Source organism: Ovis canadensis, chromosome X (genome assembly GCF_042477335.2).
Source record: "Ovis canadensis isolate MfBH-ARS-UI-01 breed Bighorn chromosome X, ARS-UI_OviCan_v2, whole genome shotgun sequence".
NCBI classification, from domain to species: Eukaryota; Metazoa; Chordata; class Mammalia; order Artiodactyla; family Bovidae; genus Ovis; species Ovis canadensis.
Genome location: NC_091727.1, coordinates 117,518,807 through 117,543,320, shown reverse-complemented (window position 1 = coordinate 117,543,320; position 24,514 = coordinate 117,518,807). Strand labels below are relative to the sequence as shown.

The 24,514-nt window shown below is 42.0% G+C and overlaps 1 long non-coding RNA gene across 3 annotated transcripts in view; it reads left to right on the top strand.

Annotated features, from left to right (window-relative positions):
* Positions 1 to 24,514, top strand: part of LOC138930515 (uncharacterized) — a 57,702-nt gene that overhangs the window by 31,042 nt on the left and 2,146 nt on the right. For 2 of the 3 annotated variants that reach the window (XR_011446206.1, XR_011446208.1), the window contains 2 exons: positions 5,204 to 5,287; positions 22,875 to 24,361. This is a non-coding gene — a long non-coding RNA (uncharacterized lncRNA). Of the gene's footprint in view, positions 1 to 5,203; positions 5,288 to 22,874; positions 24,362 to 24,514 lie in introns of those variants that run through there. The other variant, XR_011446207.1, reaches the window with a different exon arrangement.

The following is a 24,514-nucleotide window of genomic DNA, read 5'->3' as shown; positions in this document are numbered from 1 at the left end:
TCCAATACTTTGGCCACCTCATGCAAAGAGTTGACTCATTGGAAAAGACCCTGATGCTGGGAGGGATTGGGGGCAGGAGGAGAAGGGGACAACAGAGGATAAGATGGTTGGATGGCATCACCGACTCAATGGACATGAGTTTGGGTGAACTCTGGGAGTTGGTGATGGACAGGGAGGCCTGGCATGCTGCGATTCAAGGGGTCACAAAGAGTCAGACATGACTGAGTGACTGAACTGAACTGAATAATAAGCACTTGATAAATATTGGCTGATGTAATTAACTATATGCTCAGCACCATATTAAGTGCTGGTAAAACAAGTAAGTACCATCGCTGCTTAAGGTTATTGGCTAGTAGAGGGAGAAAGCTACATGGACATAGAAATATAATAAAATATAGACAATAAAGATGGAAGCATGCTTAGGATACTGAGGGGACATCAAGAAAGAAGAGATCCAAGTTGGCTTGGAGGGCAATCTGAAAACTTTTCATAGAGCTGGAGAACAGTTAGTGGTGGGGTGCATTGCAGGTAGGTACATGTTTGTAGAAATAAATAAGAATGATGTGTCCAGAGAACTAAAGGCAGTTGATCAATTGGTATGCCTAGGATGTAAGGGAGAGGGAATAAATGGAAGATAAGGTTGAAAAGGTCAGCAGGAAACAAATCTTAAAAGACCTTATACATTAGGTTTAAGAATTTGTACTTTATCTTGAACAATGGAAAATCATCAAAAGGTTTTAAGTAGGGAAATACCATGATTGGGCATTTTAGAAGGACCCTACTGGCATCAATTGGGGGAAAATACTAGAGGCAGAGATGCCAAGCTAAGAAACTACTGTAGTCATCCAGGCATAAGATGATGAGGTTGATGACCGAAAGTAACTGTCATGGGGATGGAAAGGTGGGGAATAGTACTGGAGATTGAATTGACTGATGAATACAGAAGGAGGACCGGTTTTGAAGAGGAAGTCGATGGAATCATTTGGGGCCATATCAGGTTTATGTAAGGCATTTGGAACTCATGGAAGAAGGAGGTTAGCACTAGACATACAAATATGGGAGACATTAGAACTCTGCATCAGGCCCTTTTTTTTCTCATTCTCCACTTTCTTCCTAGGTTATTTTTCCCAGGGCTTTAAATACTATATCTATGTTAATAAGTGCAGTTTCTAAACTTCCATCTCTAGCCCTGACCACTTCACTGAGGTCTATCTAGACGTCTATAGCCAGCCATCTACTTAGGATCTCCAGCTGGATGACTCACACACATCTCAAATTTAATATGTCCAGAACTCGCTTGCTCCGCCCCTTGTCTTCCAGTCTCAGTGGCACCCACTGTCTGTCTGTTTGCTAAGGGTCAGACACTCTGGTTGTTCCTTCAAGTTGCCTTTGTAAAAATTCCTTCCTCTTAGTCCAACAAATGGACTTAGGAACAAACTGGACTTACAAATGTATTCTTGGAATGGAATTCATTCATAGGTAGGGGTCTTACTGTATGTTTATTGGAGAGGGGACTGGTGGAATTTGCTGGGTGAAGGATGGGAGGTGAGGGAAAGGAAGGATCAAAGGTACTCGTACAGTACCTGGTAGGTGCTCAATGAATATTTGCTGAATGAATGGGTCGGGATATGGATGGAAGTTGAAGCTGTGGGAAATGTGTGATCTTAGGATCACTTCAAGGAGAGCCTGAAGAGTAAAATGAGATTCTAAAGAGATGTGTAGAGGAAGGGATGCTTACAAAAGCAACTTGAAGGAACAACTAGGGTGGTAGGAGGAGAAGCCAGAAAGTGTGAGAGTACAGAAGGCAGTCCTGCTTCCCTCTCCAGAAGTAACCAATGCTAACAGATGGGTGGGGAGCCTTCCAAATCATCTTCTATATATTTACATACATTCACAAATGTTTATATTGCATGCATATGTAGTTTGGGGTTTTATGTAAATGAACTCATAGTACATGCATTATTCTAGCACTTGCTTTTTAAAAAAAAATAACAGCTTTATTGAATTGAGCTGTACTTCGCACACCATACAATTCACACATTAAAACTGTACAATTCAGTGGCTTTTAGAACTGTACGATTCAGTGGTTTTTAGTATATTCATGGATATATACAACCACCTTCATAGTCAGGTTTTGGAACATGTTCATCACCTCAAAACGAAACCCTGAGCCCTTTAACTGTTACTCACTTATCCCCAGTGCCCACCCACAGCCTGAAGACACCACTAATCTCCTTTCTGTCTCTATAGATTAGCCTATTTTGGACTTGCCTATAAATGGAAGCATGTAATCCATGGTCTTTTGTGACGGGCCTATTTCTCTTAGCACATGTTTTCGAGCCTTATCTATGTTATAGTATGAATGAGAGCTTCATTCTTTTTACTGCTGAATAACGGTCCATTGTACATGTACACCACATTTTTTTTTTACCAGTTCATCAGTTAGTGGACACTGGGTTTCCACATTTTCAGTTCAGTTCAGTTCAGTTCAGTCACTCAGTCGTGTCCGACTCTTTGCGACCCCATTAATTGCAGCACGACAGGCCTCCCTGTCCATCACCAACTCCCGGAGTTCACCCAAACTCATGTCCATCAAGTCAGTGATGCCATCCAGCCATCTCATCCTCTGTCATCCCCTTCTCCTCCTGCCCCCAATCCCTCCCAGCATCAGAGTCTTCTCCAATGAGTCAACTCTTCGTGGCCAAAGTATTGGAGTTTCAGCTTTAGCATCAGTCCTTCCAAAGAACACCCAGGACTAATCTCCTTTAGGATGGACTGGTTGGATCTCCTTGCAGTCCAAGGGACTCTCAAGAGTCTTCTCCAACACCACAGTTCAAAACCATCAATTCTTTGGCACTCAGCTTTCTTCGCAGTCCAACTCTCACATCCATACATGGTCACTGGAAAAACCATAGCCTTGACTAGATGGACCTTTGTTGGCAAAGTAACGTCTCTGCTTTTTAATATGCTATCTAGGTTGGTCATAACTTTTCTTCCAAGGAGTAAGCGTCTTTTAATTTCATGGCTGCAGTCACCATCTGCCGTGATTTTGGAGTCCAAAAAAATAAAGTCTGACATTGTTTCCACTGTTTCCTCATCTATTTCCCGTGAAGTGATGGGACCAGATGCCATGATCTTCGTTTTCTGAATGTTGAGCTTTAAGCCAACTTTTTCAGTCTCCTCTTTCACTTTCATCAAGAGGCTCTTTAGTTCCTCTTCACTTTCTGCCATAAGGGTGGTGGCATCTGCATATCTGAGGTTACTGATATTTCTCCCAACAGTCTTGATTCCAGCTTGTGCTTCGTCCAGCTCAGTGTTTCTCATGATGTACTCTGCATATAAGTTAAATAAGCAGGGTGACAATATACAGCCTTGGCGTACTCCTTTTCCTGTTTGGAACCAGCCTGTTGTTCCATGTCCAGTTCTAACTGTTGCTTCCTGACCTGCATACGGATTTCTCAAGAGGCAGGTCAGGTGGTCTGATGTTCCCATCTCTTTCAGAATTTTCCACAGTTTATTGTGATCCACACAGTCAAAGGCTTTGGCATAGTCAATAAAGCAGAAATAGATGTTTTTCTGGAACTCTCTTGCTTTTTGATGATCCAGCGGATGTTGGCAATTTGATCTCTGGTTCCTCTGCCTTTTCTAAAACCATCTTGAACATCTGGAAGTTCACGGTTCACATATTGCTAGCTGTCATGAATAATACTGTTATGAACATTCAATTTCAAGCTTTTGTGTGGACGTTTATTTTCATATCTCTTGAATATATACCAAGGAGTGGAATCGTTGGTGTTTTGCTGAAAGTTTTAACTTTTGTCTCAGGTTCAAAGGAGTTGTTAACAAAATAAGCCACTTATTATATACAAATAAATAATACAGATATTTATTAGAGAATTATCTAGCTTACTTTCAACATACTAGCATTAAAAGAAAAGAGAACTAGAAAGAGCGGAGAATACATCACAAAATTGGATTTTGATCAACATCCAGACTTAAAGTCCTGTGTCACAGCACATCTGGAGTCCCGATTGGGAAAAGAGTCCCAGGCAGTGTGTCCACTCCATGGGTGAGACGTCAAAGATTGTAGTTCAGGGTTCCCACTTATAATCATAGGATGGATGCAAACTGATATCATTATCAATCTGTGACCAAATTGCAAGCCTAGTTTCCTGTTAATGCTGTTTGTTTTGTCTTGTAAAACTTGGAATGTTGCTAAGCCTATAGCAACATTTCTATAAAGAAAGCTGAGCACTGAAGAATTGATGCTTTTGAACTGTGGTGTTGGAGAAGACTCGAGAGTCCCTTGGACTGCAAGGAGATCCAACCAGTCAATCCTAAAGGAAATCCAACCAGTCAATCCTAAAGGAAATCAGTCCTGAATATTCATTGGAAGGACTGATGTTAAAGCTGAAACTTCAATACTTTGGCCACCTGATGCGAAGAACTGACTCACTGGAAGAGACCCTGATGCTGGGAAAGATTGAAGGCAGGAGGAGAAGTGGATGACAGAAGATGAGATGGTTGGATGGCATCACCGGCTCCATGGGCATGAGTTTGAGTAAGCTGTGGGAGTTGGCGATGGACAGAGAAGCCTGGCGTTTTGCAGTCCATGGGGTCACAGAGTCGGACACGGCTGAGCAACTGAACTGAACTGAACTGCTAAGCCTGGGGCTTGGTTGGCCAGGCCCCCCCTCCAGGTTCTCAACAATCTCAAGATGCCTCCCCCATCTTATCTATGGTGCTGCAAGTCTTGCACTCATAGCAGGCAGTCACTCCCAGTCAGGGCAGTGTCCAGGCAGGTTAAAAGCAAGGTCAGAGGCCTGCTCTGCTTTGTCTCTGAAGCCTATATAAGAATGTTCATTTAATTTCCCTGACACTGGATCATACAGTATCTCTAGGTTTGAAATTTTGAGAAACTGCCACACATTTTCAAAGTGGCTGCACCATTTTACATTCCCACCAGCAACCCAAGAGGACTGCAGGTTCTCCACATCTTCACCGACATTTGTTATCTATCTTTTTGATGATTGCCATACTCAGGGTGTGATATCACTTGCTTTTTAATTTAAGGTGCCTTGAATATTTGTCCATATCAGCACTTATAGATTTCTTGCATATATAACCACCATGTAATATTCCACAGAGACCATCCTTTTCAAGATGATCCTGTCCTGTACCACTGTGCTCTTTCCTCCCCAAGGGCTCAGCAGCATGGACACAGAAAGAGCAGTGGTGGCTGATTGCATTGATCCGGATTTGGAAGTTGTTAAAGCAGAAGGATAAGGTGAGAATGGTATTGTGGTAATGGTGAGAGAATGCTTGAAGTGAGTTACCAACCCTGGTGCATATCGTGATGGTGACAGCCACAGTGACAAAGAGCTGGAATGGGTGACATAGCACAGTGGTCAGTACCTTAAAAGTAGGGGTTCTGCCCATGTTCATTGCAGCACTGTTGACAATAGCCAAACACGGAAGCAACCTAAATGTCCATCAATGGGGGAATGGATGAAGAAGATGTGGGGGGTGTGTGTGGCAGGGGGTGGTGGAATAGTATTCAGCCATAAAAAAGAACACAACAAATGCCATTTTCAACAATATGGATGGACCTAGAAATTGCCATACAGAGTGAAGTAAGTCAGACACAGAAATTATATGATATCACTTACACACGGAATCTAAAAAGCAATGATACAAATAAACCTACAAAACAGAGACTCACAGACTTAGAGAATGAATGTATGGTTACCAGGAGAAAGAGGGGGGATAGTTAGAGAGTTTGGGATGGACATGTACACACTGCTGTACTCAAAATGGATAACCAGCAAGGACTGACTGTATAGCACATGGGACTCTGCTCAGTATTATGTGGCAGCCTGGATGGGAGAGGGGTTTGGAAGAGAATGGATACATGTATATGTATGGCTGAGTCCCTTTGACACTCACCAGAAACTATCACAATGTTGTTAATCAGCTATACTCCAGTACAATATAAAAAGTTTAAGAAAAAAAGTAGGGGTTTTGCATGACACTGGAAGCATAGTTTTTTGTTTGATTTTGCATTTACCCATTTTCTTTGTTGAGGTTTTCTTTCTTTTTTTAATTGCATCATTCACTGTTTACCTTCTTAAACAGATGGTTCAGAACATAATATAACCTTGCTTTGTGACTCAGAGTGGCCATTATGACCATCTGCTTTTGCCCTGGACCTCTGAGGCATGTAGTAATATGTCTTTCCCTATTAAATGGGTCCCAGATTTCTGTGCTTTTGAAATTCTGTCTTGTTTAGTTTCCAGCTTTACTCTTTTTGTGTCAGAGGCTGAGACCAGTATATTCTAGGTTCTTCTAATGTACAGATGTTTCACCAGGGGCTGACCTCATATATCTCCTGTGAAGTTCATAGATTTTATGATAGCAGTTTGACAGGCTGTTTAGATGATTTTTCCTCTTCTAGGTTTGTGCTTGTATTATGGCAGAGGTTATGAGAAATCTGATCTCCAGAGAAGTGTTGGTGCTTCTTTAATTTGATAAAAGCTGTTTTTGGCAAGCTAGTTATCTTGCATTGAAGAATTGAACGAATAAGTTTGTATTTACCTTATCCACACTCTTTTTAATGGTAGAGACCTGCTTAGTCCAATACAAGTAGCCATTAGCTACATGAAACTTTTGAAATTTAAATGTAAGTTAATTAAGTAAATCAGATTAAAAATTCATTTCCTCATTAGCCCTAGCCACATTTCAGGTTCTCAGTAGTCACATGTGCCTAATAATGGCTATTGTATTGGAGAGTGCAGATACAGAACCTTCCCATCATCATAAAAAGTTCTAATTTTCAGCCGTGGTCTAGACTTTAAATCAGTCTCCTCTCAGACTGGAGTTTTAAATGTGAAACTTATGCAGCAAACATTTAAACAGCAGCCCTGTTCCTACTACTCTACAGTACTCTCTGACCTTCCACCCCCATCATGACCCTTCCTTGCCCTCCGTCAGTGTATTATTACTTCCTGTTGCTACTATAATAAATTACCACAAACTTCATGGCTAAAAACAACATAAATTTATTATCTTACACTTCTGAAAATCAGAAGTCTGAAATCATCCATTTTTCAGCTTCCAGAAGCCACGGGCATTCCTTGGCTCATGGCCCCTTCCTCCATCTTCAAAGCCAGCACATAGCTTCTTCAAACCTCTCTTTCGGTGTCTGACCCCTGCTTCACATTGCCTTCTTTAATTCTAACCCTGCTGTTTCTCCCTTATGTGGACTCTGTAAATAGATTAGGCCCACCTGGATAATCCAGGATAATGTCCCCATCTTAAATCCTTAACTTAATCACACCTGCAAAGTCCATGTAAGGTAACATCTTCACAGATCCCAATGATTAGGATGTGGACATCTCTGGGGGATCACGATTCAGTATACTGGAACAGGCAGTCTTCTCCAGTGGCCTCTTGTTTTCCTTGAAGATCAGTGCTGCACAGAGTACACTGCACACTGATATGCCAAGGTTTGCTGCAGAGAAAGGAGAATATTTTAAAATCTTATTTTCGGATTTTCTGCCTACATCCTGTCTGGAAATATTAATGCCAAATTTTGGTTGTTCTGACTCCTCAAAATATGATGTGTGAGTACAGGGCCACTGGAGTGTCATGTAGGCCAGACAGATCCACAGCTGACTCAGCCTCCAATCAACAGTGTTTCCCTATGGTAACACAGTTGCTGCTTCAGGGCTGGTCTCTGCCAGCCTTTCTTTTAAAAAACAAACAGACCACAGATATAAACAGAAAAAACCCTCCTGAACTGAGAACTTGTTATATTACCCAAAGCAAAGCCTCCTGAACATCTCTTTACCAAGAGAAGGGTGGAAGATGAAAGCCAGAGTCATTCCTAGGAGAAGCAGCAGCAGAAACCAATGTGAAATTGGATTTCTACTTTCAGTCTGGACAAGATGGCGTAGACTCACTGCTCCCTGTTCCTCTCAGCTGAGTATAATTATGAGTCCTAGAAATAATTCAAGAGGCAACCAAAGAATTCTAAAAGAGGTAAAGAGGAAGGCAGAGTGGCTGGAAATTCCAGGACTGGAGGAACACCGTGGTAGCCTTATGACTTACAGAAGGCGACACAGGCCCAGCATTTCCCAGCTCCCAACCTAGCAACAGATGGTTGCTCGGGTAGGCTCCTCTGGATTGAATGGGAGTCCTGCTGACAATACCAAGTGAGCATGGCAACTCCAGCAAGGAAATGTAGCAGGGAGCCCCACTGACAATAAGCAATCAGGAGAAGTGCTTTCCTTTCCCACCAGGCCAGAGACTCCCCTAGCCCATGAAAAGATACTGTGCAAACAGGGCACCATCAAGGGGAAATGCTATTGCAACAAGCAGTCTGGCTCAGGAAGCCTTTTGTCCTTATGATCTTAAGGATTCCCCTCTCCCCAAAAGATATACCAGGCATACAGCACTGGCAAGGGGTGGGGGAGTTGCCACCAGAATAAGCAAAGCCAGGTAAGATGTGCTGTTTTTTAAGACTAGAGACTCACCTCCTCCAGCTAGAGACATGGGGCAGCCCAGCCTGGTGAAGCACCTTCTGCTCCCTCAGGCAGCACCAGCAGGTACCAGTGAGGGCCCCGTCAGCACCATGTTAACCAAGCCAAACAAAATTGCACCACAGAGGCTCTGAAAAGTAAATTGTCATTGAAACTGCAGCCTACAAAAGTAGGTTAGGAATTGTGTGCTAAAACTAAACATTGTCCACTAAAATAAAAGATTTAAATTGTCTCCTAACATAGTAGCCAAATGTCCAGAATACAATGAAAAATCACCCATCATACCAAGAACCATAGAATCACAACTAGAGTGAGAAAAGACAATCAACTGACATCACTATCAAGATGAATCAGATGTTAGAATTATCTGACAAGGATTTATTTTTTTATTGAATGATAATTGCTTTACAGAATTTTGTTGTTTTCTGTCAAACCTCAACATGAATCAGCCATAGGTATACATTTGTCCCCTCCCTTTTGAAACCCCCTCCCATCTCCCTCCTTATCCCACCCCTCTAGGTTGATACAGAGCCCCTGTTTGAGTTTCCTGAGCCATACAGAAAATTCCCTTTGGCTATCTATTTTTACATATGGTAATGTAAGTTTCCCTGTTTCTCTTTCCATAATCTCACCCTCCCCTCCCCTCTCCCCATGCTGCTAAGTCTGCTGCTAAGTCGCTTCAGTCGTGTCCAACTCTGTGTAACCCCATAGATGGCAGCCCACCAGGCTCCCCCGTCCCTGGGATTCTCCAGGCAAGAGTACTGGAGTGGGGTGCCATTTCCTTCTCCAATGCATGAAAGTGAAAGTGAAGTCACTCAGTCGTGCCCAACTCTTAGCAACCTCATGGACTGCAGCCTACCAGGCTCCTCCGTCCATGGGATTTTCCAGGCAAGAGTGCTGGAGTGGGGTGCCATTGCCTTCTCTACCTCTCCCCATGTCTGTAAGTCTATTCTCTATGTCTGTTTCTCCATGCTGTCCTGCAAACAAATTCTTCAGTACCATTTTTCTAGATTCTGTATATGTGTGTTAGAATACAATATTTATCTTTCTCTTTCTGACTCACTTCACTCTGTATAATAGGTCTAGCTTCATCCACCTCACTAGAACTGACTCGAATGCATTCCTTTCTATTTCTGAGTAATATTCCATTGTGTATATATACCACAACTTCTTTATCCATTTATCTGTTGATGGACAGTTAGGTTGCTTCCATGTTCTAGCTATTGTAAATAGTACTGCAATGAACAGTGAGATACATGTGTCTTTTTCAATTTTGGTTTCCTTAGGGTATATGCCTAGGAGTGGGATTGCTGGGTCATATGGTGGTTTTGTTCCTAGTTTTTTTAAGGAATCTCCATACCATCTTCCATAGTGGCTGTGTCAGTTTACATTTCCACCAACAGTGCAAGAGGGGTCCCTTTCCTCCACACCCTCTCCAGCATTTATTTTTTGTAGACTTTTTGATGATGGCCATTCTGATTGGTATGAGGTGATATCTCATTGTAGTTTTGATTTGCGTTTCTCTAATGAGTGATGTAAAGCATCTTTTCATGTGTTTGTTAGACATCTGTATGTCTTCTTTGGAAAAATGTCTGTTTAGGTCTTTTTTCCACTTTTTGATTGGGTTGTTTGTTTTTCTGGTATTGAGTTGTACGAGCTGCTTGTATATTTTAGAAATTAATCCTTTGTCAGTTGTTTCATTAGCTATTATTTTCTCCCATTCTGAGGGTTGTCTTTTCACCTTGCTTATACTTTCCTTTGCTGTGCAAAAGCTTTTAAGTTTAATCAGGTCCCACTTGTTTACTTTTGTTTTTATTTCCATTACTCTAGGAGGTGGGTCATAGAGGATCTTGCTTTGATTTATGTCATCGAGTGTTCTGCCTGTTTTCTTCTAAGGGTTTTATAGTTTCTGGTCTTACATTTAGCTCTTTAATCCATTTTGAGTTTATCTTTGTATATGGTGTTAGGAAGTGTTCTGATTTCATTCTTTCACATGTAGCTGTCCAGTTTTCCCAGGACCATTTATTGAAGAGGCTGTCTTTGCCCCATTGTATATTCTTGCCTCCTTTGTAAAAAATAAGGTACCCATAGGTGCATGGGTTTATTTCTGGGCTTTCTATCTTGTTCCATTGGTCTATATTTCTGTTTTTGTGCCAGTACCATACTGAGAATTATCTGACAAGGATTTTAATGCAGCACCACAAAAATGCTTCAATAAGCAATTGCCATGTCCCTTGTAAAAAGTGAAGGAAAAAAAAAAGAGGAAGTCAGAGCAAAGAAACAACAAGTTATAAAAAAGAAACAGCAATTATAAAACTGAAGGATACAATAGCAGAAATTAAAAACTTGCTGGTTAGGCTCAATAGTGTAGTGGAGATGACAGAGGTTAGAATCAGTGAACTTGAGGATACACCAATAGAATTTACTCAATCTGAGCAACACAGGAAAAAATAGACTGGAAAAAAATAGAGCCTCTAAAACCTGTGGGAAATTACAAAAGATCCATATCAGAGTCCCAGAAGCATACCAAAATCAAAGACAGTGCAGAAAAGGGAGAAAGCTATAGACAAATATCTCATGAACTTAGAAAAATGTTCAACAAAACATTAGCAAAATGAAACCAACAATGTATAAAAGAATTATACACCACGACCAAGTGAGATTTATTAAGGTATGCAAATCTGGTTCAATATTTTTAAAATCAACATATAAAAACTTGAAAAAAATCAGTCAACATAGGCTACCATATATATCTGACTCTTTGCAACCCCATGAACTGTAGCCCACCAGGCTCCTCTGTCATGGTATTCCCCAGGCAAGAATACTGGAGTGGGTTGCCCTTCCCTTCTCCAGGGCATCTTCCTGAACCAGGGATTGAACCCAGGTCTCCTGCATTGCAGGAGGATTCTTTACCTCCTGAGCCACCAGGGAAGCCCCATCTGTATGCCCATATCAATTAGCAAAGAAAAACACATTTGATAAAATTCAACACTTATTCATGATAAAAACCCTCAGTATACTAGGAGTAGAGGGGAACTTCCTTAACTTCATAAAGAACATCTAAACATAACAGCTAACATTATACTTAATGGTGAAATACTGAATGTTTCCCTCTTAAGATTGGAATGAGGGAAGCATGTCTGTTCTTATCATTTCTAGTCAACATTGTGCTGGAAGTTCTGGAAAGTATAACAAGATAAGAAAAAGAAATTTTAAAAATACAGATTAGAAATAATCAAGGAAAATTGTCTCACAGAAAATTTGACCATCTGCACAATAAATCACAAGAAATCTTAAAAAAAAACCTTCTAGAACTAATAATTGAACTCAGCAAGGCCATATGATATAAAACTAACACAAAAATCAATTGCATTTCTATATAATAACTGGAAATCTAAAATAATACCATTTACAATTGCTCCAAAGAAAATGAAATATCAATATTTAGGCATAAACTTAACAAAGCTGGTACAGGATTTGTATGCTGAAAATTACAAAACACTAGTGAAGGACCTTGAGATTGACTGTGTTCGTGGACTGGAAGATTCAACATACTAAAGATGTTGGTTCTCCCCAAATTGATTTATAGGTTAATGAAATCTCTATCAGAACCCCAGCAAGGATTTTTATAGATAGAGATAGGCTTATTATAAAATTTATATGGAAGAAATTCCTTGATTGCCTAGTGGTTAAGATTCCATGCTTTTACTGCCGTAATTTGGGTTCAGTACCTGACCAGGGTACTGAGATTGCACAAGCCACTTTGTGCAACGCCCGCCCCCCCAATAGCAAAGAACCTAGAGTAGCTAAAAATGATTTTTATAAAGAATAAACCAATGTAAAGGCTTACTATATAGCTACAGTAATTAAGCCAGTATGATAAAAGTGGAAGGTAAACACACAGATAAATGGAACAGAATAGAGAACCCAGAAACACACCCACACAGATTTGTTCAATTGATTTTTGAAAGTTGTAAAATCAGTTCAGTGGAGGAAGGATAGCCTTTTAAACAAATAGCGCAGGAACAATTGACATCCATGGGCAAAATAAATGAATTTTGACCAAACATCACACTGTATATAAAGATTAATTCAACGTGGATCACAGACTTAAAGTGTAGAACTATAAAACTTGTAGAACAAAAGCCACAGGAGAAAATCTTCATGGTCTAGGGCTCAACAAAGTGTTCTTAGACTCAATACCACAAGCATGATCCATAAAAGGAAAAACTATTGTATTTCATCAAAATAACAAAGTTTTGTTCTATGAAAGATCCTATAAATATGAGCTATAAACTAGAGAAATTATTTGCAAAGTACTATCTGAAAATGATTTTTTAAGTTTATTTATTTTTTTGGAGGCTAATTACAATATTGAATTGGTTTTGCCATACATTGACATGAATCTGCCACAGGTGCACATGTGTTCCCCATCCTGAACCCCCCTTCCACCTCCCTCCCCATCCCATCCCTCTGGGTCATCCTAGTGCACCAGCCCTGAGCACCCTGTCTCATGCATCAAACCTGGACTGGCGATCCATTTCACATATGATAATATACATGTTTCAATGCCATTCTCCCAAACCATCCCACCCTCACCCTCTCCCACAGAATCCAAAAGACTGTTCTATACATCTGTGAAAAGGATTTTTATCCAGAATATATAAAGAACTCTCAAAAATCAAACAATCCTGTTAGAAAATGAGCAGAAGATATAAACAAACTTTGCACTAAAGAGGATATACAGATGACACATAACACATGAAAATATATTCAACATCATTAGTCACTTTAACCTCTGAGCCACCAGGGAAGTCCTCATTAGTCATCAGGAAAGTGCAAATCACAACCATAGTGAGATATTACTACACACCTATCGGTTCAGTTCAGTTACTCAGTTGTGTCCGACTCTTTGCCATCCCATGGACTGCAGCACGCCAGGCTTCCCTGTCCCTCACCAATTCCCAAAGCTTGCTCAAACTCATGTCCATTGGGTCGGTGATGCCATCCAACCATCTCATCCTCTGTCATCCCCTTCTCCTCCTGCCTTCAATCTTTCCCTGCATCAGAGTCTTCCAATGAGTCAGTTCTTCCCACCAGGTGGCCAAAGTATTGGAGCTTCAGCTTCAGGATCATTCCTTTCAATGATTATTCTGGACTGATTTCCTTTATGACTGACTGGTTTGATCTCCTTGCAGTCCAAAGGACTCTCAAGAGTCTTCTCCAACACCACAGTTCAAAAGCATCAATTCTTTGGCGCTCAGCCTTTTTTATGGTCCAACTCTCACATCAGTACATGACTACTGGAATAACCATAGCTTTGACTAGATGGACACACCTATCAGAACAGCTAAAATAAAAAATATTGACACCAAATGCTGGAGAGGATGCAGAGAAACTGGATCATTCATACGTGTATTCAACATATTAATGTTTAAATAAACTGTAGGACATACATGCCATGGAATACTACTCAGCAATAAAAAGAAATAGGGTATCCGTTCATGTAATAACTTGGATGAATCTCCCAGGAATCCTCCTCAGTGAGAAAAATACATCTTAAAAAGTTACATACATAAAAAGTTGTTTATATAATACTAATGAAATGACAAAATGTATGGTGATGGAGGACAGTTAGTGGGTGCCACAGCGGTTAGAAAATGGGGCAGATAGAAGGTAAGTATGAATGCATAGGGAGCAGCTGGAAGGATCCTTGTGATCATACAGTTCTGATCTTATTGGTGGATTCTTGAACCTACACATGTGATAGAATTGCAAACAACTCAGTCCACAGACATATACAAACAAATGATTACAGGTAAAGCTGGGGATATCTAGGGAAGATCAATGGTTCATGGGCAGTATTGATGCCATGGTTGTGGTATTGTACTACAGTTTTATAAAATGTTCCCACTTTGGGAAACTGGGTAAAGTATACATGGTATATCACTGCATTATTTCTTACAATTGCATGTGACTCTACAATGATCTCAAAATACAAAGTTCAATTTTTTTCAAAAAGAAAAACAATTGGGGCCTTGAATATTTTGCCAGAAGCTGAACTATGGAATCTGGCTCATTTGTGGGCATAAAACTGGTTGGCCATCTGACTACAGAGTAGATAGTTATAAAGAACAGTGACTCCTCCACCTTGGGGATATAGCCCCTTTGGGAGCCTGTAATAATCCAAAGAGGTATTGTTCACCTTCTGGAAATTCTCAATAACCAAATTTAATTGAAAATCACTTTCATGAAATAACAAACATTTGCTATGTAAATCTTCATCTCAGAGAACCACACTAGAAAATCAAAATAGGGTATCTCTAACCTCTCCACACCTTGGCCCTTCCAAAACAGGAATCACCAGCATGATCATTCTTTATACAGTCAATGTCTGAGATGTGAATGGGCCTGTTAAGTCTGTATGGTGAACAGCTGTCACCCCTAACCCTGGGTAACCAGAAGGCTCAGACCATTGAGAAACGCTGAGGGGGAATGAGAGGCTGTGGACGATCGGCTGCAAACCCCATTCCATTGCTCGGCCAAGGGCTCCAAACGGATGCACCACCATTAGATTCAACATCTTCCTTAAGAGGAGCTTAGAGGGTTTTTATGATCTTTTCCTAAAAGCTCTTTTCCTGCTTGTTCTTTAGACCTGGAACATCTTGAACTTATCACTTGCTTTGATGAAAGAGAAACTTGATTTCACAGAGGACTAAACAAACAATGGGGAAAGCACATTTCCCCTTAATATTAGTTTTTTTTCTTTAGTGACTCAAATTTAATCTTGTCAAGTTGGCTTAAAAAAAAATGTCCTCACAAATTTTTTGTCTGCAAAAGAGATCATTTGGAAGTTTGCTTTGGTTTTATGATTTAATATCGAAATTACTAAATTGGCCAGGTTAAAAACCTTGACCTTCCTTAAGGTTTAAGTTCTGAGGCAAGAATACTGGAGTGGGTAACCATTCACTCCTCCGTGGGATCTTCCCGACCCAGGGGTCAAACCTGGGTCTCCTGCATTGCAGGCAGATTCTTTACTATCTGAGCCACCAGAGAAACCCTATATCAGGATTCCCCCCAAACTCCCTCATGTTGCCCCTTTGTACTTACACCCCCCCAACCCTGGTGACCACTGGTGTGTTTTCCATCACTAGTTTTCTCTCTTTGAGAAAGTCATAGAAATGGAATCATAAAGTAGAGAACTTTGAAACTGGCTTCTCTCTGCATCATGTCTTCAGGATTCATCACATTGGTGTATCTATCAGTAGTTCATTTAAGATCCTTTTTTACTTAAGAATTACTCCCCAATTTCATTAATTAGTTTTCTAAGCAGGCTTTGTAATAGTGTAGCAACAATATAATCTGTGTGCAGTGAAATCACCTTTGGTAAAATGACTGACAGTTACCAAGGTTTTTCTTATCCAATTCTTCGTCTGTTTCTGCTGATAAAAAAAAAAAAAAAAAAAAAAAAGCAGAGAGGCAAGAAGTAGATAATAACTTCTAAACAAGCATCATAGAGTTCTAAAACCAGCAAGTAGCACCCCTGACTGCCTGAACTGTTCTCAAACCACTTCTCTCACCACTTAATAAACCTACCAGGACAGTAGTGGCCACTGGACTTCTAGACATATGCCTCCTGCCCAGGAGCCTTCCTGTTGATTCTCAAGCCAGCTTCACACAAAAGAATGAGTACAATTGTCTAGAAAGTAACATCCCCCCACCCACCCACCCACAGATCACACCCATACCTCCTGATCGCACCCACATCCCCTGCAGTGAAATCATGGAGTTTCAACCACTGGACTGCCAGGGAAATCCCTAAGGTGACATTTTAAGAAATTCTTGAACTGCCCTCCTGAGGAACCCCAAATGTCTTTTACTAAAGATTTGTCATACCAGAAACTTCTACCATTAGAATCACTCATTTAGGGTAAGGAGTTCCAGAAGACCTCTCTTTAAAAAATGCAAACATGTCACATAGGAGGATATCCCGTTATGAAGTTGGGCCCTGAAGGGCTGAAACAAAACCTTCTGACCTGAGGCAGAGGCCAGATTTGGAGTGGAGCTCAGTGCTAAGGGCTGGGACCCCAGCTTAAATTAGAGGTGAGGTCAGATGACTGCAAGGCCAAGTGGCAGTGGTGTAACAAGCAGGGCTTTATGAGGCCTTCCCAGGAGAGCTCTTCCCCCATGTCCTCTGCTTTAGCTCCTCTCTGAAGTACCTAGATGATAGTATTTGACGCAAATTTCCTGAGTTGTTTTGCAGATGTGAAAATTCAGTTCAGTTCAGTCGCTCAGTCATGTCCGACTCTTTGCGACCCCATGAATCACAGCACGCCAGGCCTCCCTGTCCGTCACCAACTCCCAGAGTTTACTCAAACTCATGTCCATAGAGTCGGTAATACCATCCAGCCATCTCATCCTCGGTCGTCCCCTTCTCTTCCTGCCCTCAACCCCTCCTGGCATCAGGGTCTTTTCCAATGAGTCAACTCTTTGCATGAGGTGGCCAAAGTATTGGAGTTTCAGCTTCAGCCTCAGTCCTTCCAATGAACACCCAGGACTGATCTCCTTTAGAATGGACTGGTTGGATCTCCTTGCAGTCCAAGGGACTCTCAAGAGTCTTCTCCAGCACCACAGTTCAAAAGCATCAATTCTTCGGTGCTCAGCTTTGTTCACAGTCCAACTCTCACATCCATACATGACCATTGGAAAAACCATAGCCTTGACTAAACGGAACTATGTTGGCAAAGTAATGTCTCTGCTTTTGAATATGCTATCTAGGTTGGTCATAACTTTCCTTCCAAGGAGTAAGCGTCTTTTAATTTCATGGCTGCAATCACCATCTGCAGTGATTTTGGAGCCCCCCAAAATAAAGTCTGCCACTGTTTCCACTGTGTCCCCATCTCTTTCCCATGAAGTGATGGGACCAGATGCCATGATTTTCGTTTTCTGAATGTTGAGCTTTAAGCCAACTTTTTCACTCTCCACTTTCACTTTCATCAAGAGGCTTTTTAGTTCCTCTTCACCTTCTGCCATAAGGGTGGTGTCATCTGCATATCTGAGGTTATTCATATTTCTCCCGGTAATCTTGATTCCAGATTGTGCTTCTTCCAGCCCAGCGTTTGTCTAGATGTACTCTGCATATAAGTTAAATAAGCAGGGTGACAGTATACAGTCTTGACCTACTCCTTTTCATGCAGATGTGAAAACCCCCCACCAAATTGAAAATATTAACTACTTGATGACCAGGAGCACATAGCCCCAGGCCTTCCAGAGCCTAAGGACTTAACCCCTGTGACACTACCCTCTTCCCTCACCATCAGAGAATCCTGTGTGAGTTGATCACGTACCTGTCGATCCCCTGCCCCACCTGACTTAAAAATGCTTTGCAGAAACCCTTCAGAGAGCTCGAGGCTTTTTAGGGCAGGAGCTACCTGCCTCCTGGCATGGCCCTGCAGTAAACCTTTCCCTATTCCAAACTCCACCTTTTCAGTTTGTTTAACCTCACTGTCAGGTGCACGAACTTGCATTAACAGCAGGAGACACTGGGACCCAGGGAAGTGGGCTGAAAAGGGATGGGGGTAATGTGTCAAAGAGGCAGTGGGACATGCTGAGAACAAACATTGCCTGTGTCCTCAGTACAGCCAGGCCATGGCCTGGTGGCCCCACTCTGGAGTCAGATTGCTAGATGCTGTGTTTGCTTCTGTCTTATCTATCTGCTAAGTCAACACGAAGTTGAAGCTCTGAAACCCAATTCAATAAGAGTGTTTATGAATCCAGGGTACTTAGCCAGCGCGAAGGAGGAAGCCACCTTCCAACTGCAGGAGGGCTTTCCTTTTTTATTCAGTTTCCCTTTCTTTTGTGTTTATAGTCTTTTCCCCTTCTCCCCAAAGGCACGTCACTCTGAAAGTCCTGCCTGTATTAATAAAAGCAACTCGATGGCCAAGAACCAGAGACTCTAGGTGGAGGGTAAACCAAGTCATTTCCTGTGAGGGAGGGGAGTCAGCCTCAAGTGGTCAGACTTACCCCGAACTGAGGGCAGTCGGACGACCCTTGCACACCTATTTAGGAAGGCAGGGCCGCCTTAGCCTGGGGTTAGCTGGGGCCTTGGTCTTCTTCACCGCTGTTATTTTACAACCTCTTGCTCCACGCAGACACGTACAACTAATGAAGTAACTGTTGGCGCGTCTGCCAGTAACACAGCTCATTTCTGTTGATTAGTCATAGACCAACAATCACTAAATTGGTAGACTGCACTTGAGCTGACACATTTTCAATCTAACGGTTCATAAAACAGAGGGCTGCTTATTTTATGTATATATAAGTGGCTCTTAGTGCATCAAAAGGATGTTTAAAACAACAAAGGAATAGTCAAAAGCGCAGTTTATCATCTTGGTAGCATTCAAGGCAGCCCTTGGTTAAATAAGCAAAGCAGCACACAGGCAGAGGGTGGAAGTGCTGGGGCAAGTGCAGGCTCCTTCCTAAGGGCTTCTGGCCATGGCACCGGGGGCTCCAGGCAGGTGTGCTGAGGGGCTGCCCAGGGAGCAGGAGAACTGAGTTGCAAGATGGTTCAAACCTTTGCAAAGAAAGAATCACAGAGACAGTGCTTTCTGAGAAAGAGCAGAAATGAAGTAGACCTAGGAAGCTAGTTGGGCGTCCCTGGTGACTCAGTGGTAAAGAATCCGCCTGCCAATGCAGGAGGTGCGGGTTTGACCCCTGGGTCAGGAAGATCTCCTGGAGACTAAAATCACAACCCACTCCAGCATTCTTGCCTGGGAAATCGCATGGACAGAGGAGCCTGGCGGGCTACAGTCCACGGGGTCTCAAAGAGTCAGACAAGACTTAGCGACTCAACAAAAGGAAGCTAGTTAAGTGTTTGAGACCCAAATGCCAATGGAAAAAGCTCTGTGTCTTTAGACCTGATGCAATTGGAGCCTTTCATGTTGAGGCATGGACATTTACAGCTGGGCAGCAATCGCCCCTACATTTCTGTTCATCTGATTTTCAATTTCAGTTGTTCATTCTCTATTCCCAGCCCCACTGTGGGACTGCGTATTAATTATCTCATGGTGGTGATACCATCTGCTGAAAAGGCTGGCAGCTGAGCCATTACCATCTTCCTGCCTCTACCTGCCCTGGTACATGAAACAGAAGGCAGTGTACTGTCCCCTGTGCCCTACTCAGGGGACTGACTCAGCTTCACAGATTGAAGCAGAAACTGAGAACTTGACCCATGCTCCAGACTGGAGCCTTTGCCTGTGATGTTTAGTACTGAAGTTGGGGGACTCAGCCTGTGTATACATGTGGCCTGGGTGGTGGAGCAGGTGACACGGGCCTTACTGTGAAATATTTGGCTAAACTACCTTCCTCTGTGGGTCCACGAACCTGTGATTGATTCATGGGCCTGGGTCTGATCTAAACGAACAAGTGAATTTCTTGACCACCACTTTTACCTCTCTCCCTGGCCACCTGGACACAATTAAAAGCCATCTGGTCACAAGAGGGTTGAGGTGTAGACAAGACTGAATAATCCCATCCTTGACCCTGGGAAAAGAACTGAAAGGATCTGATGTATACACAAATCAGTTGTACCATCTTTTTGTGGAAATGGCAGCATGATCTTTCTTTGTAATCCCACTCAAAGTATTTTTAAACTTCAGAATAGGAGTGAGGAACCCAGGTGTTGACTCTAGTAAATTGTCGCAAGCAGGCAGCATGGAAGAAGGTGGACAGGGCATACGGTCCCTAGTCTAATCTCCCCTGCCCATGAAGTTCTGAAAGTTTGGTGAGAATAACTGGTGAGTTAGAATAATAGTTAAGCATCTATTCTTTTATATATGTTAAAATATTCTTAATGCTTATGACAACTGTGAGGGATGTTACAGAGAGAGGAACATATGCATTGTGTCCTCAAAAGTTAGCAGGGACAGGGAATAAGTCTTGATTTCTTTTTAGTTATTCTTTATTTTTACTTATTTTAAATTTTATTTTATATTGGAGTAGAAAGTCTTGATTTGACCAGAGAAAAAAGGTGGTTTGTTTTCCACTTTTGAGCCACTGATTTGATCTCCAGGGAACACAGCCTTACTGTTGCAGAGCTGGGCACTGACATTAGTAGCAAGAAGCCAATCAAATTTTTTTTCCTTTTGACTCTCCTTTTCTTTTACTGATCGTATTTTGTGATTGTTCAGGTTCCTTGGATTTTTTTCCCTGTTATCAGTTCAGTTCAGTTCAGTCGCTCAGTCGTGTCCGACTCTTTGCGACCCCATGAATCACAGCACACAAGGCCTCCCTGTCCATCACCAACTCCCGGAGTTCACTCAGACTTACGTCCATTGAGTCAGTGATGCCATCCAGCCATCTCATCCTCTGTTGTCCCTGTTATCATTAGCTTGTAAAAGAATGTGGTCAGCTTCCCCCATTTGTATGAATGTAGGAGAATATTAATACAGCTACAAGAAAAGCAGAGATAAGCCAGAAGTCAAAGAATCAGTGTTCCAGCCCCAGAGGAACCATAGAAACAACTGAGACCAGCCCTTCACTTGTTTATGTGTGGTTTTTTTTGTTTGTTTGTTTTTTGCCGCTCTTCCTTCGTAGCTCAGTTGGTAAAGAAACTGCCTGCAATGCAAGAGACCTGCGTTCAATCCCTGGGTTGGGAAGATCCGTTGGAGAAGGGAAAGGCTACCTACTCCAGTATTCTGGCCTGGAGAATTCCATGAACTGTATAGTCCATGGGGTCGCAAATAATCAGACATGACTGAGCAACTCGCTTTCATTTTCACTCGCTTTCATTTTCACTCGCTTTCATTATTATGGGGGATCTCAGTTCCCCTAGCAGGAATTGACCCCCTGCAGTGGTAGCTCAGAGTCTTAACCACTGAACCACCAGGGAAGTCCCAGCCCTTCCCTTTCATGGTGGGGAAACAGAGACCCAGAGAGGGAAGGTGGGTCATAATTCCCATTTCTGTCCTCTTTCTGGAATGCGATATATGATGTTAGTGCTCCATACTTGGCTTTCTAATGATAGTTTGTAAAAGTTATTATTAGGCACTCCTGGGGCACAAGGCCAATTAGGTTAAGGAGTGGTACAGAGCTGTATGATGGTAGGGAAACCTAGACCCAAACTAAACATTCACCCTGGACCATCAGATCTGGAGTTGACCCTCGTTTGTGTTGTGTTGGCATTCCCCTAGGTACTAGGTACTGTCCTTGGCCTGCTTGTCTTCTGTTGGGTTGGCCAAAAGTTTCATTTGGTTTTTCTGTAAAATGTTACTTCAATTCTTAGGCTGTTCTACCTGTCTCAGCGAATAACTCATCCCTTCTCCAGTTCAACACCCACCTTGTCACCTGTCCATCTCTTTACAAATCTCTGCTCTTCCCGTATACCCTGCTGTACTTGTAACTGCAACAAAACCTCTGTTTTGTTTGAATAAAAAAACAAGCAAAAATCTTTTCAACCTATGTCTCCCTGCCCTCCAAGCCTTGCCAGCCAAGCTTCTTGAAAGAATGGCTTATATTTGATGTTCTAAGTCCTTCCTTTTTGTTAACCCCAGTGCCCAAACTCAATGGGTACCTTTTAAGTCTTTATTTTACAGGATCTTGCTCTGCAGCATTTCTCACTGTACTTGTCTGCCTGAAACTCTTTTTCCTGACTTTTCTTCTCTGGATTCTTCTACTCCTCTGTCCCTCAAGGGTCTTAATCGATAGTAGTTACAGTAGTTATATCTTGGGTTCACACCCAGCTTACATCTCCTTTACCGCAGTACTTCCCAACCCATCATCTCTCAGGAAGGGATGGTAAAGCCCCCGACACAGTCAATAGGTCTAGTGATGGCTCTCTAATGGGAGGTGGACACCGTACCTGTGGGAGTCCATTCTCTCTCCCTCAGAATGCAGTGAGATAGAGGAAGCAGACGGTAGGGAACTCGGCTGAGGGGTCACACCGGCTCAGAGGCTGACCCTACGGTTGTGACTGCGTGAGTGGATGAGTGACTAGGAGACACTTCCGGGCAGAGGAGGCAGCATGAGAAATAAAGGCAACTCTGCCTGAGAAACAGGGGAGAGATCCTGAAACAGGGAGGGGTGTAGAGGAGAAGAGAGGGGAAGCGTGGTGAGAGGAATAGGAGGGAGACGGGAGTGAGGAGAGGAAGCATGGGAGAGGGCACCCAGGGGAGTTCTGACTCTCCATGAGGGGCTGCGGTGCTGGCTGCACTACATTTCCACGTGACTCCCTGGATCCTTGTAATGACTCTGTCTTCTCACTACCTTATTTTAGTGGGGTTTTGTTTCTTGCCACTTTTATCCTAATGTACCTCTTCTTTTGTGCTGCTGGAGAAGACTCTTGAGAGTCCCTTGGACTGCAAGGAGATCAAATCAGTCAATCCTAAAGGAAATCAACGCTGAATATTCATTGGAAGGACTGATGCTTAAGCTGAAGCTCAAACTTCAATACTTTGGCCACCTGATGTGAAGAGCCGACTCACTGGAAAAGACCCTGATGCTGGGAAAGATTGAAGGCAGGAGGAGAAGGGGACCACAGAGGACGAGATGGTTGGATGGCAACACCGACTCAATGGGCATGAACTTGACAAACTCTGGGAGATAGCAGAGGATAAAAGAGCCTGGTGTGCTGGGATCCATGAGGTCTCAAAGAATCAGACATGACTTAGCGATTGAACAACAACAACAATCTCTTCCACCACTTCCTCAACCTCACCCTGAGTGATCTCCTCCACTCTTTTCAGTTTAAAATATTTTTATTCAATGCATATAGTTTTTTTTTTAAAAAAAGCATGCCAAAGGCTTATACAAAAGGCTTATACAAAGTGATAAGCAGAAGACCCTATGCCCATCCCTTTCATGCTTCCCAAAAGCAATATCTCTTTGAAGTATTCCTTACAGTGTTTACCTCAGTCATTGAAAATAATATGATTATCCCACTGTTTCTTTATTTTTATTCCAGTAAAATATACATTGCACAGATTTACCATTTCGACTAATTTATGTGTACAGTAGCATTAAGTACAGTAGCATTAAGTACAGTTGTGTTGTGGTACAGACATCACCACGAGCCATCTACAGAAGTTTTTCATTCTCTCAAACTGAACTTCTGTATCCAGTAAACAGTAACTTCTCATTCCCTTCCTGCCCAGCCCCTGGTAATGACTCTTCTAGGTCATGTCACTATAAATTTTATTCTAGGTACATCAGATAAATGGAGTCATACAATATTTGTCCTCTGTTGTCACACTTATTTCACTTAGCAAATGTCTTCCAGGGTTGTCTATGTTGTAATATATATCAGAATTTCATTCCTTTTTAAAGGTTGAAACATATTCTATTTTGTATACATAAACATCATATTTTATTTGTCTTTTCATTCATTGATGGACATTTGATCTATTTCTATCTTTGGCTATTATGAATGTGCTGCTATGAACTCAAGTGTATAATATCTGTTTGAGCCTCTGCTGGTATTTCTTTGGGACATATCTATATCTCCAGAAATGGAATTATTGGATCATATGGTAATTCAGTGTTTGCTTTTCTAAGGAGCACCGTGTTGTTTTCCACATTCTACTGTTTTCTTATCAAACACTTTTTAAACATCATTTACTGATTTTGTGTTATGGTACCTGATGATCTATCCACTCTTAAAGTATTCTCTAGGCCTTGTGTACTGATGACTTCCCATCTATATTTCCAGCCCTCACTTTCCCTTGAGCTTCAGGCTTATATTATCCAAATGCTTACTGGACATCTCCATGTGGATGTTAAGCTCACCGTATGCAGAGCATAAATAAAATGCTTACCCCTGCTCTTACCCAGACTTTCTCTTCCTCTGGTTATTATACTGCCCCTTCATCAGTGAATGTCACTAATGTCTACCCAATAACTCAAACAAGAAACCTGTAGAGGGGTGGGTGGGAGGGAGACTTAAGAAGTAGGGGATTAAAAAAAAAAAGAAGAAATAGGGG